Genomic DNA, 19,909 nt, shown 5'->3' on the forward strand with positions numbered 1-19,909 from the left:
CAGATACAACTGCGTTTTTTTTTGGTTGATAGACTTCATTCATCTTATGATACTTAGTCTTCCAGCGAACCATTGGCACTCTTGCCTACTGACGTAACTTTACATTTCCAGATACAACTGCGTTTTTTTTTTGGTTGATAGACTTCATTCATCTTATGATACTTAGTCTTCCAGCGAACCATTGGCACTCTTGCCTACTGACGTAACTTTACATTTCCAGATACAACTGCGTTTTTTTTGGTTGATAGACTTCATTCATCTTATGATACTTAGTCTTCCAGCGAACCATTGGCACTCTTGCCTACTGACGTAACTTTACATTTCCAGATACAACTGCGTTTTATTTTGGTTGATAGACTTCATTCATCTTATGATACTTAGTCTTCCAGCGAACCATTGGCACTCTTGCCTACTGACGTAACTTTACATTTCCAGATACAACTGCGTTTTTTTTTGGTTGATAGACTTCATTCATCTTATGATACTTAGTCTTCCAGCGAACCATTGGCACTCTTGCCTACTGACGTAACTTTACATTTCCAGATACAACTGCGTTTTTTTTTGGTTGATAGACTTAATTCATCTTATGATACTTAGTCTTCCAGCGAACCATTGGCACTCTTGCCTACTGACGTAACTTTACATTTCCAGATGCAACTGCGTTTTTTTTTGGTTGATAGACTTCATTCATCTTATGATACTTAGTCTTCCAGCGAACCATTGGCACTCTTGCCTACTGACGTAACTTTACATTTCCAGATGCAACTGCGTTTTTTTTTTTTGGTTGATATACTTCATTCATCTTATGATACTTAGTCTTCCAGCGAACCATTGGCACTCTTGCCTACTGACGTAACTTTACATTTCCAGATACAACTGCGTTTTTTTTTGGTTGATAGCCTTCATTCATCTTATGATACTTAGTCTTCCAGCGAACCATTGGCACTCTTGCCTACTGACGTAACTTTACATTTCCAGATACAACTGCGTTTTTTTTTGGTTGATAGACTTCATTCATCTTATGATACTTAGTCTTCCAGCGAACCATTGGCACTCTTGCCTACTGACGTAACTTTACATTTCCAGATACAACTGCGTTCTTTTTTGGTTGATAGACTTCATTCATCTTATGATACTTAGTCTTCCAGCGAACCATTGGCACTCTTTCCTACTGACGTAACTTTACATTTCCAGATACAACTGCGTTTTTTTTTGTTGATAGACTTCATTCATCTTACGATACTTAGCCTTCCGGCGAACCATTGGCCGAAATACGTGCACTCTAAAATTGTGTGAACTTATCCTGCCGTCACGTCTAAGCGCTGACACTTGACGTCAGACGCAAATTCCAAACAAAGTGCTGTTGCGTACAGAATCACGGAGATTTATCTCTAACAACGAAGGTCACTGTTCAGCAATGGCATCAGCGTTCAACAGATCCGTACTTGAAGCAATACGGTATAATAAACATGTCTGGGAGAAAAAAAATTGGAAAATTTCTACTTTGACGGAACGGGCTGTCCGTTGCTTGTGCTATTGTGCTATTGTTGCAGAAGGAACGCAAGCGAATCCTAAGGAAATGCGCTAGAACGAACACCATGGCTTCTTTGTCGAAAGCCAGCTGTAACAAATATAAGTTGTAAATTGCACCCTAACCCCAACGCAGATATATATCAGGGCGAGAAATACTTAATAGCTCTTTTTTGTGAGATTAATGCATAATCATCAAACTGATCAACTTTTTCTCAAATAATTTTCGTGCACTTCCATAAACATCTATAGACATCCATGAAATACCGAAAGCCGCCACAGTTGGCTTGAAAAAGGGTTTTCGAAGTGCTATCGGGAGTACTTCACGAAAATAGGGGAAAAAGTGTGGAAGGTCTTATGCAGGCGGCGCACTGCGTTCATGAAAAAATTCTTATTTGTTTTTTTTTTATGATTTACGTGTTCCGTTAAGCTTAGGCGGCTGGAGTAGTGCCTAGGAAAAGAAGAACCAGTGTTGCAGAAAACGGTGTCGCTGATGAAATCTAATAATGAGTACTCCTAATGGTTCTTGGATAAGTACCACTTGGTACTTTCCGAGAAAAGTTGGTGCCGGACCCAATGCGGCGCAAAAAAGAGACGGTCGTCTCAACGCTTCTCAATAATATCAAGATAAAGAAAGAAGAGAATGCAGGAATGAGAAAAAAGCAAAACAAAAATAAATACGGAAGCTAAAGGGAAGTAAGTAGAGGAAAAAGAAAACCACGCTAGGGGTGTGAAGCCCCACAGGCAAGATGAGCATTCTGCAGCTGCAGAGATCAAAAAGCTTCCAGAGCCACTTAGATCGAACTTTGCTTTGAAGAGGGTTCCAATGTTTTTTTTTTGTTTTTTTTTGCTAAAGCAAACAAAGACGGCGCCGAAAATATCTTGGCCTTCTCTTCGAACACTTGTTTTGGGGAGGAAAAGCGGACGAAGAATGCCTTTGACGTTTAACTTGTTTTGGCATCGAAGGCTCGACCAGAAAAAAAGTCTGAGATGAGAGAAAATTAAGCGAGGGGTCTTTACGTGTGCAGAATAATAAAAAAAAACCTTCATAAGTACATACCGAGCATGTTGGGGTTGTTCGTGGTTTTGTTTTCGTTGCTTCTGTCCACGATAAAAAGAGGAAAAACTATTACAAAAATTGCCCTGAGGGTCACAAGAGCGAAATGACAGTTGATGGGTGCCACTCCAATAGGCTAGGTCTTTTGGGCAAGAGAACAATGCAGTAATGCAGAGACTCCTATTGAAGCCTGCCACTGGAAAACACCTCAAAGAGAGGAGCAGCGACTGCCAGAACAGCGAAACGAGGCGGTAAAGAAATGGCACTCTTTGGGTCCACAGTACAGAAGTGGAAAAACACGGCTCGAACCAAACAGACGTAAAACAAGGCTGCCATCGCGTCCTTTGGTCTACCGCTGCCGCTGTGCTCTGAAGAACTACTAGGGGCAACCAGCAATGAAGAAATCAAAAGGTGGCCTTGTTGGTGGCCCCGATACTTGATGCCCTTGTAGAGGTTTTAGATATGGCCTGTAGATATGGGTGGGCAGGATGTGGAAGGATGAAAGACGGCAAAATATAAACAATGCGTAAAGTTTATTCATTCATTCATTCATTAATTCATTGGTTTGGTTTGGTTTGGTTTGGTTTATTGGGGTTCAACGTCCCAAAGCAACTCAGGCTATGAGGGACGCCATAGTGAAGGGCTCCGGAAATTTCTACCACCTGGGGTTCTTTAACATACACTGACATCGCACAGCACACTTTCCTGTAGAATTTCGCCTTCATCGAAATTCGGCCGCCGCGGCCGGGATCGAACCCGCTTCTTTCGGGCGAGTAGCCGAGCGCCGTAACCACTGATCCACCGCGGCGGGGGATTCAGTCATTCATTTATTCATTCATTCTTATATAGTGCAGTAGACACTGCTGACCAGCTAACCTTGCATTACAAAAATATGGGCATAAACGAAGTTCGAAAGTGGTAACGTCTTTACTGAAGTAAGACAGAAGTGGCGCATCTTTACACTCAACAATCAATGAACGTAGGCGAACTGATTTTTAGTTGTATATGATAAGAAATACCCAAAAATGTAAGCTTGGTATTTGCATTATAGGCGCCGCGTTGGCTCAGTGATGATGACACTCGGCTGCTGACCCGAGAGACGCGGGTTCGATCCCGGCCGCGGCTGTCAAATTCCGATGGAGACGAAATTCTAGAGGCTCGTGTACTGCGCGATATCAGTGCACGTTAAATAACTCCGGGTGGTCGAAATTTCCGGAGCCCTTCACTACGGTGTCTCCATAGCCTGAGTCGCATTGGCACGTTAAACACCATAAACCGGTATTTGCGTTATATGGTGAAATTTATTTTACCTGCTTGTGTCTTGATGACTTCCGTGATGTAGGAGTTAAATGTGCTTCTCTTTGGTAGATGTTTTTTTTTCTAATCGAGGAGTTACAATAAATTAAGCTGGAATTGAAATAGAACGTCATAAAGTACGCACCCACACCGGTATCGAAATTAGGATGCCTAAAAATGGAATACACCAATCATAACATGCTACCGGGGAAGCAAGCTCAAATTCATTCCTTGATGAATATGTCTATCTCTTCTCATTCGGCCTGCCGGCAACCAACCAATGAAGAAAAATAATCGAGTGAGACAAAGGAAGAAGAGAGACTTCCCAGATACAGAACGGAACGCAAATGCGACAAAGGCAATGGGAGCTCAAAGACGGGAGAAAAACAATATTGAAAGTCGACCATTCAGTAACCAGAGTACGTGAACAGCAGACGGGCTAGACTTGAACAAAGAGTTTGGGATGCAATGAAAGCTGACCGAGCGTTCGATAAAGGCACGAACAGCGATGCTCAAAGGAGCGGAACTAAAAGGGAATGAAAACAAAGAGTGTGTTTTTTTTTTTGCCAATACAGAGATATTGAAGAGGCTTTAGATTTGCAGTCCATGTAGTGCTGCCGATAATGATGATGGTTATCACAGATTTTTGTTTTTTACGCAAATATTCCCTTAGGTATAAGAAAGTTATATGTAGATATGCAGGCCGGTGTCGGCTATAAATGCCAACAAGGCCCGTTATCTACTAAAACGTGCCTAAAGCACGCGTTAGTAAAACAGGCAGAGGTAATAAAAACTATAATGGCTATATTTGTAATTTATTGCTTCCTTTCTTACCATTCTACAATTAAAAAATCACACAGTGGTTGCGAATGTGGAACGCGATCGCTTGAGCGCTAGCTGTAGTGTGACAGCCACGAATTTTTCACATTAATATTCTTTCAGACAACCAGTGGTGAATCCGGGTTTTTCCCAGGACTACTGTGAAACTCTGGAGTGGGGTTTTGTGGATTTCAACACAACGACCTACCGCTGCCAAGGCCTACGCCTAAGCCACTAAGCCATCCGTCGCCACCCACCTCTCTTGCTGGAAAGGCACAACTCATTCAAGGATGGCTCATAGACAGCAGAAGCAACTCCTTTTGCTGCTTGATTAGCCACCGCGCTCGCAGACTTCTGTTCTCCGAGCATGGCAACGCGCATAGCGTCACTGGCTGCTTTCCAGCTTCGAGCAGCGGCCGCGCACAGCTCCTTCTCTGCACAACGTGTTCGGCATCATTGTCGCTTTTGCGGTTGGCGCGCAGTAACATTCGCTCATTCTTCATCGGCCCCAGCGGCGCGTACGCTTGCTTTGCCCGACTTGACACCTTCGCGTGCGGACCAGTAAAGCAGCCGCCGATAACACAGCTGGGCCTTGCACCTGCGTCACGCTCCTTTCCACGTGTGCGGCAGTAACTGCACTTTTGTCATGTCTTTGATGTGTAGAACGTTAATAGAAAAATGCTGAAGCCAACGGTTGAGTGGCTTGAAAGTGCCATGTACCAATTACAAGAAATAGCGTGAGGCGCGGCGGTGACAGGCCGATCAGGAAGCCAAGCTCGTCTGCTCGCGAAGGCGCTGGTACAAATCCCGGTCGGCCTTCTTCATCAGTAATACTACTATCAAAATAATATTCGCGCTTTCAGATATGTGGTGGTAGTGAAAGAGAGGTGTGCGCTGCATGCGTTGGCGTGGGCAATGTTGTAGAGAAACACGGCACTAGAGCAGCACACTTTGGCGTTGACAACACTGCTGCAGAAATGCTGCACCGAAGGATTGGCCGCCGGCGTGCAATGAATAAATACGCATTGGCGGTGTAAATGTTGAAGATGCGCATAACGGGCTCCCTTGGTCAGTGGGCCCCCCGATCGCGCTTTCAGATACATGGCGGTGGTGTCGACTTGAAAAAATGGCTGTGGCTTAGCCTGGTTAAGCCCGGTAATTGCGAAAGCAATATCCGTAGCTACGCCATGGTTCAGTTGGTAGTGTAGCTGGTGGTGGTGCTTGTGGTTAGACTTGTGGTGATGCATCGGTTATACAATCCAATACAATTGAATCCAACACAATACAATGCAATCCAATCCAATCCAATATGCTAATATGGTAGCTACCGGCCTCGCTACGCGACGGGCTGAAAGTGCAACTGGAATTTCTTTCGTAATAAAAAAAAAAACTGCGCTTTCACATAATATATCTTGCTTAGAAATGCTAAACCGCTAGCCAGTTTTTTGCCCTTCGTTCTGCCTTGCCTGTCTATATGATCGATCACGCATTGCAAATCATCATTTGAGTGAATTAGCAAGACATACGCGCTCGAGGCTATGGTAGGGGAAATATATTGTCTTCTGGATGCCATTTGGAGGGAAGTGACTGGAAGCATTGCGACATCATTACAGGAAGCACAGCTTACATCCTGTGCGCTTACCTTATATGGATAGGCGGCCTTCACTGGCATTTTATAGCCCCTCTTAACAGCGCAGCCATGAGTACCGGTGTCTAGATGTTGATAAACGAAGCTACCCAAATAAATATCACTATAGATATTCGTTAGGTCTCTTGCAAAGAAGGACAGGTTTTCCTCTCGCACTGTGTTAAAAGAAGAGAGCAGTGATTGCTATCGCACAAGAAATTTGAGCTTTTGTTTCAAATTACACATGTTGCTACCTGTTAGACTGTTTATACTCGCATGCCTTTATACTGGGTGTCCCAGCTAACTTGGACCGCGATTTCAAAAAAACCTAAGCGGTCTTCAGAACTGAAATTTCATGCATGTTGTTAGGGTTTATATAAAGTTACAGTACCATTTTTTTTGCTCGATCTACTTGAATAATTAGTCGAGATAAGTGAATTAACTTTTTAAATATAGCTTGAAACGTTCAGGAGGTGTCACTAGGACAGTTGTGCAGCTCCACAAATATTGTCCAACCCGGGCACTTCCAACGAGGTCGACTTAGCATGGTCGTTTATATTTGGGAAAAATTAAAGCCCGCGGAGTTTAAAACATACCAGGTGACAGCGCACTCCATGCGCCCGAATGCGGCGCAATCAAAGCGCCCCCATTCGTGCTTTGTGACAAAAAAATCACTCGCTTCGCTCCTTTCGGGCTGCCTACGACAGAGCTTCGCGTATCGCATGGTTCCAAGATCAGCGCCAGTAGGTTCGGGCGGCAATTGAAAGAAAGCGCGGCTCCCGTTTCTGCGGCAGTAATTATGCTTTGCCGCGACATCGGCGAGCGGCTGCTGACGAAGCGCTTTTTCGGAGCCGCTGCCGGTCATGTCATGGCCAAGCAAAGGTTGAAGCCCTTTCTCGTAAGCGAAGAGAAGGCACGGCGTGGACGACGTTTTTACAAAGCACGGATGAAGGCGCTGTAATAGCGGCGCGTTCAGACGCATGAAGGGCGCTGTCATGTGGTATTTTTTAAACTCCATGGGCTTTCATTTTTTCATATTAAAAACGAACACGCTAAGTCAATCTCGTTGGAAGTTCCTTGGTTGGACAATATTTGTGTAGCTTCACAACTTTCCTATTGGCGCCTGAACATTTCAAAAAGTAAATTAATTTATCTCGACTAATTATTCAAGTAGGTCGAGGAAACAAATGGTACTCTAACTTTAGATAAACGCGAACAACATCCACGCAATTCCAGTTATGAAGAATGCTTAGATTTCTTTTTAAATCTTTGTCCATGTTAGCTGGGATACCCTGTATATATTTACGCTCGAATTCAAGCCGCTGGGGTGGCTCAGTGGTGTTGGTACTCAGCTGCCGACCCGAAACAAGCAGTCACAGTTCGATGGAGGCGAAATGCTAGAGGCCCGTGCACTGTACGATGTCAGCGCACGTTAAAGAACCCCGGGCGGTTAAAATTATTCTGAGCCCTCCACTACGGCATCCCTCATAGCCTGTATCTATATCAGTCGTTAAACTTAACAAAACAATTTAACCATGCGTTCGAATTCTCACCCTTATATATTCGCATGGAATAGCTGCGGTGCCGCTGAAGCCCGCTTCGTCAGCCACGACCATGCAAAGCGCACAGCGACAGCAATTACGCACCCGCATGGCTCCAGCGAAGGTGTCTCGCGAAAGCTGATTAGGTGAGAGGACGGGACGAGCGGGGAGAGGATCTAGCGCCCATCCACTACTTCCGCACCCTGAGTACGATGCAGCCCTGAGGAAGCGCCAGCTGTCATTGCAAGAGGGGCAGGATTCGTAGAAATATCCTCACGCTAGAGCGGCTCGTGATTGGCTCATGCTCACGTGCGCCGACGAATCGTGATCGTCATCAGTGGTGCAGCAAATGCGCCGGTTCATCGGCAGCAGTTCTTGCGTGCCGAGAGAGTGGCATTTCTTGTCTTTCGGTTTGCTTGGCGCCAGGTTATGTTTTTGCATAACTGCACGGCACAGAGAGAGAAATTACAGCTCCCCCCCCCCCTTTCCCGGTTTTCTGCAGGAGAGCTGTGACGTCCCTCTGACCCTTTTTCTCAGGGCGTCTCCTTTCCCTGCTCCTCTGACCAACGTAATATCGTGGCGTCCATAACGGCCGCTGATGGCGCGCATACTAATCCTCCTTATGCAAACAGCATTTCTGCGCCTCAGCGAGCGAGAAGACCGTGCACGAAGGCCGCTTCATCGTGGGAGCCACTAATGAAATGACACGGCATTGCTTTCGGGCTGGAAGCTCTGGTTGTTTGATCCAAGTGTGTTGCTTTGCTTTTGTGGACTCGCCGAGGGCGTCTATATGCTTTATTCATTACATCTGATCATATCTTTTAGTGTGCGATAATGGCACAATTCTAGGACGTGCATAAACAAGGAAAGAAAACAGGTAAAAGAAAAGGCGAGTGCACCTTATGTTTCATAATTCAAGTGTGCAAAGTAATAGTGACACGGGACCAGTCGCTTACGGTCAAAACGTGAGCCATGTCAGGTACTCAACTTGAGAGATCTACAGTAACGGGTAGTTTGCAGAAAAGAATGACGTTTCTATGCTTAATACTTGCCCAGACGAAATTCTTTAAGAAAATAGATCGCTCTTAAGAAAAGATATTATAGCTCATGCTTGTGTACTAATGAACAGCTGAATGCTATTTGTGTTCTCCCATTTATACTGGAGTTTTTTCTACTTATAACGAAGCTTATTTGTTTTAGTCGCATTGATCTTGAATATCATGCGTTCCTCCCTGCCTCAGACTAATCCATGCTTGAAATTCCTTCTCTTTGGGGCGACGCAGTCGTGTCATTGGAGGGCAGTCTCCTCATGTTGCGTACAGGGTGCAGTAGCGTGCCCTTAGAATTGCGGAATCCTTCAGCTGGGCTTTTTTCATCTGAGGATGAGAGTTGCCCTGCCCTAATGCAACCACTTTCAGATCATTGCAAATTATTTCACTTGCACAGGTCCATGAAACTCAGAAGTACGGAAACTATGGCATTCTACTCCATAAATGTGACATTCTACTGCGTTCTAGTCTATAAATATTTATTGTTATTCAATTATTTTTCGCAGTTAAAATGATTACGAGGCTAATTTCATGTTCTTCTACACCAAAATTAAAAAATAAAACTAAATTATCTTCCTTATGCTTTCCATACTGTAGGTGATTGTTGGAGGGTGATCACGACGAGTTGTTTATTGGGCGGAGGTGAAGCGGCCAAATGTAGAGAGTGCCTACGTAAACGGAGGGATAAATAAACTCTCGAACATTTCTTATCGGAACGCTGGTTTGTGCAAGTACACATGGGAGCAAAAATATACTAAGGAGTCCTTTTTTGCACTGTCTTTTAGGGGCAAGGTATGCCGCCGAAATCCTGCAGTAGATTTTGGTCACTAAATATATGGAATGCTTACTCTTCGCAACGGAGACATATTCCCACCGCAAAAGCATAGTTGCTTGATGCAGTTAGCAATGGGTGGCGGCTTTTAAAAGCGGCAGCGGAGGTCCTGAGGTTGGTAAACCAAGAAGGATGAAAACTCGGGTAAAATCTTCATAACTGCTGGAACTTCGCATGTCTGGAAGAGAGAATTCGGTTCCTTGACCAACCGTAACCATTCGATGTTTTTTAGTGATGGAAATCTACCCGAGGGCTTGGACAGCATACTGTGCCCATAAAAGCGAAAGCGATTACGCAAGGGAAAGGTTTACCCCCTTTTTTTCTCCTACATAAGCTAATTCCTGTTTTCAGCATGTGGCATAGACAAGCTTGAGCATGTGGCATAGAGCCACGCATGCCAATTTGCCCGATTTGTCTTAAGGCATGTGGGATCGTGTATAGCTTCACCAATTGTTGACTTTACCATAAAGCTCGCTCCCATGCTAGTGCTACAATTCAATTCAATTCATTTTATTTTCCAGAAAGATTCTGGCGGATTCATAGGCAAAAAGCTGTTCCTGACAGCTTGACAAAGGCCTATAAAACCACCAACGAGGCAGTAGGCGATGACCTTACGATGCAGAATATTGAAAGAAGAATAAAATATGTTTAACACACAATATATGACTACAAACATCGATAATAGCTGAGTAGAAAAATATACATTAACAAGAACATATATTAACAAGAATTACATTTTAGAGCTTGACACCAGTTTTACAGAAAACAGTATTAACGAAGTATCGATTATAACTTCAAAGGAAATTTACACATATTGTTTTAGAAATACAATTATGTGGCATACAAAAAATAAAAGACATTAAGGCTAAGCAAATAATAGCATGAACAAACTATCCATCAAATAGTTAACCGGTAATATATCTAGGAAAAGGCACATAATACACACAATCTCGAAACCAACATTATACAATTATAGCTAAAATGAGTACACTTGTGCACATCTGGTATAATTTGTAAATAAAGGTACAGCTATGTGGACAAGAATTGGTCAAGTAACTGTTTTAGTGTAGGCCTAGTTATGTGTTTGTATTTATTTAGAATGACTGGAAGATTATGCTGAAGTGTTTGCACTTTATAATTTGTGCGGAAACGAGGTATGAACCATGGATCAGTGTTCCGTGTATGAGTGTTTTTATTGAGTTCTAAAGAGGCTAATGACTTAAGGAAATGCCTGAAAGAATCCATTGCTAAATAAAATGATCGCAGGACTCGAAACTCGTAAGCACGTTTGATGCTAATTATATTGTAGGACTGAAAATATTCTGCTGTTGACGACAGGAAGTCTATATTGGCGATGTTACGAATATTTTGTTTTCTGGAGTACGTATATCCTCTGGACATTTCTTTGTGATGTAGTCAACCAAACTAAATTGCAATAGTTAGTGTAGGAGGCAAACAAGGCATTGTAGACTTGTAGTTTTATTTTTGTTGGTAGAAAAGAACGGCAACGTGATAATGCCCCTGTAACTGTTGAAAGCTTTTTGCAGAGGTTATCTATGTGAGAGTCCCACATAAGATGAGAACTAAATGTTATGCCAAGTATCTTGATTTCTTCAACAATCTCAATAATTTGGCCTTCGCAGCGGATATCTTGCTCAATTTTAACTAGCTTATTTCTAGCGCGAAAAATAACTGCTTTGGTTTTTGAGGGGTTGATCTTCAGCTTATTTGATCGTGACCAAAAGATTAATTTTTCAAGAACGTTATTACCCTTTGATATAAGAGTATTAACATCACTGCCTGATAGCAAAATACTGCTGTCATCTGCGTACACGATAAATTTAGCCCCCCCCCGTCAATATGGGCAATATCGTTTATATAGATGATGAAAAGTAATGGGCCCAAGATGCTACCTTGTGGTACACCAGTTAATATTGGTAAAGGTGAAGATTTATGATTGCCAAGGTGAACACATTGAGTCCTATTTTTTAAGTATGACCGAAGTAATTCAAGAGATTTGCCACGAATGCCGTAATGTGTGAGCTTAAATATTAAAATGTTGTGATCAAGAGAATCGAAAGCCTTACTGTAGTCAATAAAGAGACCAAGTGTAAAGAGTTTTTGATCAATATTTTGCAACACAAATTCTTTAAGTGATAGAAGTGCAGATTCGGTTGATCGTCCCCTTCGAAATCCAAACTGATTATCTGAGAGCAAGTTACGCGTGTCCAAAAACTTGGTTAATCGTACAGATATTATTTTTTCCAAACCCTTTGAAAAAACAGGTATTACAGATATTGGTCTGTAGTTTCTCGCATCATTTTTATCCCCGCTTTTATATATGATGGATACCCTAGACCTCTTCATGGCAGTAGGAAATACACCTTTTTCTATAACAAGGTTGAATATGTATGCGAGTACCGGGACGATATGCTGCAAAACGTGTTTTACGGGCGTAATCTGTAAGTTATCTATATCCAGGGCTTTGCTGTTCTTTAGATTCATAAATGTGCTGTAAATTTCATGTTCAGTTATTAAATGGAGAGCAAAACTCTCTACAGGGCTATTGTCGGTAGGCTGAACAGGAGGAAGGCAGCTGTCTTCTGCGGCAATATCGACAAACACTTTATTGAAATGATCAGCCAGTTCTTTACCAATAAGCTCGCGGTTATTGTGTACTATTCTGTCAGGAATAACATGTTTATTTTGGCGACCTAAACATAATTTATCACCTTCCATGCAACTTGTGGTTTTTCTTCCCAAAGAGTTTTTCTTCCCAAAACACTCATCCGGTGGACGTTTGTGGCGTGTGGTACTCTGCGAACACCAAAAACAAAAACAGGCCCAGAAACACGCACCTCAAAAATAATCTCATTTACATATTTGCTGCCATCTTTTTGGAACATTATGAACAGAATGCCCGTGAAATGACACTTTTCATTCCATGCTATAGCCACGAGCACCGCCTTTTTGGTTGTTTACGCCCAAAGCCCAAATTCAGATCGCCCGCTGAGAGTTTCGTTATTTCAACAATTGGCAAGAGGCTATGTGTGAATATGTAAACATCAGTTGTTTAAAATGCATAGAACGATTTTATTTTGCCGCTGTTACCTTGAGTAAAATCATTTTTTTTTTTGCGACCAAACTCCGCGGTCACTCTTCCCTGCTTTGAGTGTCATCTCTTTAAGTGCCGAGCCCGCACCATTTGTCCCCCTTGAGCATCGCCGACACTCGCTCGGGCGAACGTCGGGCTCAATATCTTCTCAGGGCATGCGGCAGCGGAGGTGATCAACAGACCGATGACCGATATTTACTCTTCCGAAATTGTATGGGCCGCCTCCGCATGGGAAACGAATTTGGCTGGACTCAATCGAATTTGTTTTCGTACACGAAGGAAACACTAAAACTTGGTTTTCGAGGAAAGGAAAAAGGCGCAGTAATTGTCTCACACCTCGATGGGAGAAAGTTAATAGTGCCACACACAAGCAGTGGGAGAAGGCCCTGACCAGCGACAACATGGACCAGGAAGCCTGGATCATCCATCTAGTCCGCAAGTCAGCTGCCACCAGCGGAGCCCTGGACTAGGAGCGTCGACCACACGGCTCCTGCGAATTAATCTCTCTTAAATAAAAGTTTTTCTCTCTCTGTCTCTCTCAGTAGGGTTGGGAGTGAAAAAAAAAAAGATTAATTAAGGCTGCGATTTGGGCTAGTTGGTAATGATTCATGGTGAAAACAGCGCGGGAAAAACGAACGAACGACGATAGACACACGAAAGACACAACACAAGCCCTGTGCGCTGTGTTGTGTCTGTGCGTCTGTGCGCTGTGTGACAGCGCTTGTGTTGTGTCTTTCGTCGTCCGTTCGCTTTTCCCGCGCTGTTTTCACCATGAAAGAAAAAAGAGATGAACAAGTGCCTCAGTGGAGGGCTCCGGGATAGTTTTGACCGCCTGGGGACCGCCTGAGGATCTTTAACGTCCACGGACATCGTGCAGCACACGGGCGCGTCTTGCGTTTTGTCTCCATCGAAACGCAGCCGTCGCGGCCAGGATCGAACCCGGGAACTTCAGCTCAGTAGTCGAGCGCCCTAACCACTGAGACACTGCGGCTGGTAGCCAGCGTTCTTCTCCCTTTTCGGAACGTAGCGAGCGCTGGTAGCGCGGGTCACCATACATAAAAACTTTCAAAGAAAGCCGGGTGTGCTGTCACTCGTGAATAAATGCTAAATGACAGAAAATTGGCTAGTGAGCAACGCTTCCCAAGACTAGTGGGCCGCTTCCAATATCTATCAGCCGTCCTAGAACACGGTACGCCTTTCGTGCGGTGAATTTCATGCTTACATCCGCTCCAGAATGCGAGAGAGCCCGCCATTTCTTTTTTTAAAGGAAGGAGCTGAGAACAGCCAACGGCGTATAATAGTGCCACAAAGATCCCTCCGGTCAGGCTGAAGCGCAGTGCCAGCGCTGGCGAGACTACGCCGTTAGGGCCGTGGAGCCTGAAGCGCAGCGCCGCCGTTACGGAGACCAAAGAAATATTAACAAGAAATCTTAAATGTTTTCTGAATACCAGAGTATAGAAATTGTCGTGTGATATTTTTCAGCGTATGCCATCAGCTAGTCTCGCCTACTTTCTGCTCCTTCGTTCCACGAAATTTCCGTCCTTGAATGACAAAACATGAGGGGACACGTAAGCTCCGCCTTAAGGGTTTGAAGCGATAGCGTTAATGGTTCCCTTCGGTGGCCTTGGGTCCTCTCTTGCGTGTCACGTCGCAGATACGGACAGTGTTCTTTCGTTCACCAATTCATAACGCCCCATCTACCCTTAAGAGTGCAATGCGTTAGCATTAGAGATCCCTTACGCTCAATTACTCCTTCTTTTTTCGGTTTCGTTCTGCCTACATAACCGTCTGTGCGGAATATGCCGTTCTCTACATTCATAGTAAGCATGCTGCTGAATGTAGTGTCACTGACGATTCCAATGGCTTGATTCCACTTAAGTACACAAGGCGACAAACAACGGCAAGACCTATTAGAGAGAACAGCAAGGATAAAGTGACACGTGAGGTATTTTGCAACACATCGCGGGAGACCAAGGATCCTGAAATGGCAGAAGGAAGCTGAATCAATTCTCCGGGTTTCCCGATTTCGTGAGCTAGTAATATGCTGGCATGACTCTTTGGTTTGCCTAGTTTGTCCCTGTGGATCTTGGGTGGCCGCGTTGAGGGCTCCAGCTCAGTGGCGGGTAATGAGATCATTCTAATATGCCGTGAGTTTTTCACATGTGCGATCCCCTCTTACATTTATGCGTTTACTCCCCGTGCACTTTCCGGAATAGTGGTTGTGCTGACTTTCAAGCACGCGCTTAAAGTATTTTCCGTTTGCATGGTAATTTTATCCATGATTTATTGTTATCCGCCTAGACAAAAAGGCACTCCCGCACAGAAAGTGTGAGATGAGCACATCTTCGAGGAATGAGAAGGGGCGGCGGTTTTCCGTCTTCCCGCAAAGTGTAATGCGAACTTTCTTGCCAAAATTCTCCATTACAGGACACGCTTCCCCTCGTTCAACGTCTCCTAATACGCTCTCAAAGCTTGTTTCCCACAGGGGTCTTCGAGGAAATTTCTTGCTAATACCTCAAGACAGGAAGTGGAGTCCTTTCATTAGACCCGGAGGCCATACATTGACAGAGGAGATGAGCTGAAGGAGGAGGAAATGTCGACTGACTTCCTCGTGGGCGCTGGAAGGCTGCGACGGTGCACACTTGCTGGAGCTTAGTTCTTTCATGTCTCAAGATGAGATGGGAAAATTGCTTACCGGTATCTCCACTCTTCTGCAAAAACCAGGCGTTTTCGCCGTTCTGATGAAAATAAAATCCAGAAAAGGTTCAATGTAATGCTTACCAATGCCGTGTTCTGTTGTGTACTGACCTACTACCATTTCTATTCCTGGGGCATCCACCAGTTTTTGCGCGTAGGAGCTTTTAAAGCCCAGAAACCTTTTGGCTCTAAGACGAGTCTTCTAAAAATGTTCTGAGGTACAGCAAACTCCTTTTCAAGAAGACGACGCATTCTCGTTTTTGGCGTCATGTTTTCGCCGTTTGTGTTTGCATTGGACACCTTCATCCATCCAAGAACGAAATTGGACACTCGGGAACACCTGCAGGAAATTGATATTCCTGGAGACAGCTTGCACGCGGTCGCTCGGATTGAATCGGCAAGAAAAAATAGAGAGGGAGGTTTGGAGGTTCAACGCCGAAGAGGAAGCAGGGTGGATTCCGAAGAGTACACGGTGGCGTCGAAAGAACTCCACCTTTTTATAGGGACTCTCAAAGCGTGGTGTCTGCCTACTGGCGGCCCCGTTTTGTGGCGGCCTCTTGTTGTAGTTCAACGATGGGTGATGCACAACCTTACTCCACCTTCGTGGATCTGTTGCATTTTTTGTATACTACTTCGACGGGAACATAGAAAAAGCATTGTCTGTGCTCTACACCATGTAGAGCGAAGGGATCTATAGGCGCTGTCTCCACGCTGTTTCTGAGGTCTCCACCGTAAGCTAGTTGAGTCAAAACAGAGAAATTGTGTGGTAACCGCTTGATCTTGAAGAAAACAGCGCAGCAACAGGGACAAGCGAGAGGGTATCTCCAGAGCGTTAATAAAAAAAACAAAACAGAAAGACTGCCCTCCGAACATCTGTGGATACTGGCGAAATCTTACAGTATATGAAAAAAACTGCGTTCAGAAAGGGTTTCCTGCTCAAAAATGCTTTCGTCCAGAATTGTTGGGTATGTCTGCAGTGTTCTAGTAGGCTGGTTAAGCTTCGGCACAAAACACGGCTTACAAATATTTCTATGCACAAAGCTTTCCAGCACCATTTTAAGAATTTATTTCAAAGTGCATGGAGCACCGGAAGGCACCCTTTTTTTTTTGGTTTCGCGAAATTTGAGGTCAGATAAACAGCCTGTTCCAAACAGAGATTGTTAGCGGTGCAACAGTAGGCACAACCTAACAAGCGCTCGTACCAAATAGCGTTTTTTAGCTGTCGTGGTGCTTGGAACTTACATCAAACCTGGACGAAGACAACACTTTTAAATAGAAAAAAATTTACGTTAAATGAGGCTCTTTGCGCGTCGTGAACTGGGGTATGTTTAAGTTGAGCGAGAACTCTGGTGTGAAGACTTCTAAAGGGGTTCAGTCAGTCACGACCGTCGGCATTTGTGACACAGGAAGGCTTTCTGGTTCGCTCTATTTATTTTCCTTGCTCGTCCTGGAAATGCTCGGAACGCTGGGCTCCGCTGATTGCAGATGCAAACTGGCAGTCCACCTTCTTGTGTTGTAGCTTGGAAATGCTGTACAGGGCGCGCAGCAGTCGGCAGTACGATGTGTGCTGCCGCCCTGAGTGTGGCAACGCCATTCGGAAGGAAGAAACAAAGAACTGGAAATAAAAAAAATATAAAAGAAAAGAAAGGAAACTAAAGACAAAAGTAAAGGAAGAAAGAGTGAGGTTGGTTGGTTGGTTGGTTTATGGGGTTTAACGTCAGAAAGCGACTAGAGACGCCGTAGTGAAGGACTCTTGAAATTTCGATCACCTGGGGTTCTTTAACGTGCACTGACAAAAGAAAGAGAAGCAAAGAAAGGAATAAAGAAATAAATCAAATGTTCCTCGTACAAATTCTTGCATTCAACCATTCTGCGCTAACACTAAACGAGGCGCGTGAATCCATGGTGACGGCTGTAACCACAGCATTTAGCAACGCAGGCGGTCGGAACAGGAGTGCAAAACTAATTGATGGCATTTCTACTGCATCATGAAAGTAAATTACGAGTAAAATGCAAGACCATCATTTTCAGTATGACGCATCATGAATATAAATGTCATTCATTTATACTGGGTGACTCAGCTACCTGCATACAAATATGGGGTACGTAGTAACATTGTATTTTTAATGTACCTTGCTACTCTACGTTAAAATACCATTCTTCGCAAGGCAATTAAGATACCGTGAACACTGCTACGTGATTTATCCACGCGCAGTACCTTGCTACTCTACGTTAAAATACCATTCTTCACAGGGCAATTAAGATACCATGAACACTGCTACGTGATTTATCCACGCGCAGTACCTTGCTACTATACGTTAAATACCATTCTTCACAGGGCAATTAAGATACCATGAACACTGCTACGTGATTTATCCACGCGCAGTACCTTGCTACTATACGTTAAAATACCATTCTTCACAGGGCAAATAAGATACCATGAACACTGCTACGTGATTTATCCACGCGCAGTACCTTGCTACTATACGTTAAAATACCATTCTTCACAGGGCAATGAAGATACCATGAATACTGCTAAATGATTTATCCACGCGCAGTACCTTGCTACTATACATTAAAATACCATTCTTCACAGGGCAATTAAGATACCATGAACACTGCTACGTGATTTATCTACGCGCAGTACCTTGCTACTCTACGTTAAAATACCATTCTTCACAGGGCAATTAAAATACCATGAACACTGCTACGTGATTTATCCACGCGCAGTACCTTGCTACTAAACGTTAAATTACCATTCTTCACAGGGCAATTAAGATACCATGAACACTGCTACGTGATTTATCCACGCGCAGTACCTTGCTACTAAACGTTAAAATACCATTCTTCACAGGGCAATTAAAATACCATGAACACTGCTACGTGATTTATCCACGCGCAGTACCTTGCTACTAAACGTTAAAATACCATTCTTCACAGGGCAATTAAGATACCATGAACACTGCTACGTGATTTATCCACGCGCAGTACCTTGCTACTCTACGTTAAAATACCATTCTTCACAGGGCAATTAAAATACCATGAACACTGCTACGTGATTTATCCACGCGCAGTACCTTGCTACTAAACGTTAAATTACCATTCTTCACAGGGCAATTAAGATACCATGAACACTGCTACGTGATTTATCTACGCGCAGTACCTTGCTACTCTACGTTAAAATACCATTCTTCACAGGGCAATTAAAATACCATGAACACTGCTACGTGATTTATCCACGCGCAGTACCTTGCTACTAAACGTTAAATTACCATTCTTCACAGGGCAATTAAGATACCATGAACACTGCTACGTGATTTATCCACGCGCAGTACCTTGCTACTTTACGTTAAAATACCTTTCTTCAGAAGGCAATTAAGATACCATCAACACTGCTACGTGATTTATCCACGCGCAAACTACGAGTTTAAAACATTAATATACTTATTACTGTCATACTTGAACAAACAGACACACATTCACTATTCTATCAATTCGCTCCGCTTCATATAGCAGCATCAGAAATATCGTCCTACACGAGGACGAATATATTCCGACCTTCGAAAAAAAAGGCACCGATGTGATCAAGTAAAGTATTGTTTTGTGCATTTGTGTAAACTGTACAGAGACTACTGGTGAGTTATTGTGATTATAATATGTATATTGCTTAGCCATGTCTTCTCTTCCTTAATTATTGATTTTTTTTACTGCAACCTTCTATCGCCGGTCGCCGTGTCGAACTACTACGGAAGATAAGAGCTTTGTAAAGCCGCATTGGCGATCTTTTTTGCCTGTCTCCTCGGCCATTGTACATGACTGGAATAATAACTGAACTGAACTTCAATTGTTTTGTTGGAAACTACCTGAACTGAGGCAGTGCAGTACTCCCAATGCGGCAGATGAGAAGTGCTATAACGGAGAGATCGTCGCGGGGATCCTTCAACAGTGCCTGCTGTGGCTTACTCGCTTTTGCAACATTAAAGCAATGCTATTCTTGTCCCCATGAGAGCACCTAGGCGAATTACATCAGCCAAAGATGAGGCGTATATGCGTGAGAAGCCATCATGCGAGTCAAAATGCACGAGGACACTTTCAACAGTAATCGTGGCAGTAATAATTATCAGACAGTGCTCCGAAAGTTGAGCCTCTGAAAGGAGGCACAGTGTGGCATTTATATTCTCGTGCCTTTCCATGGCAAGAAAAAAAGATACCACCTTTTTTTTTAGTCACTTTAGCTGCAACTGCTTCCTGGATGCGAACGTTGTCAAATCACCGGAAATGTGTCGCAATGCATACAACTGCAATTATGCCAATGCGTGAACACTGTAAATGCAGGATGACCTGTG

The 19,909-nt window shown here is 43.7% G+C and overlaps 1 pseudogene; it reads left to right on the forward strand.

Moving 5' to 3' along the window:
• The window catches only part of LOC149348160 (uncharacterized), an 85,689-nt pseudogene extending 72,353 nt beyond the window's left edge, over nt 1–13,336 (forward strand).
• Nucleotides 13,337–19,909: the final 6,573 nt, after the last annotated feature.

Source organism: Amblyomma mixtum, chromosome 4 (assembly GCF_055824585.1).
Source record: "Amblyomma mixtum isolate Tamu chromosome 4, ASM5582458v1, whole genome shotgun sequence".
In the NCBI taxonomy this organism is placed as follows: domain Eukaryota; kingdom Metazoa; phylum Arthropoda; class Arachnida; order Ixodida; family Ixodidae; genus Amblyomma; species Amblyomma mixtum.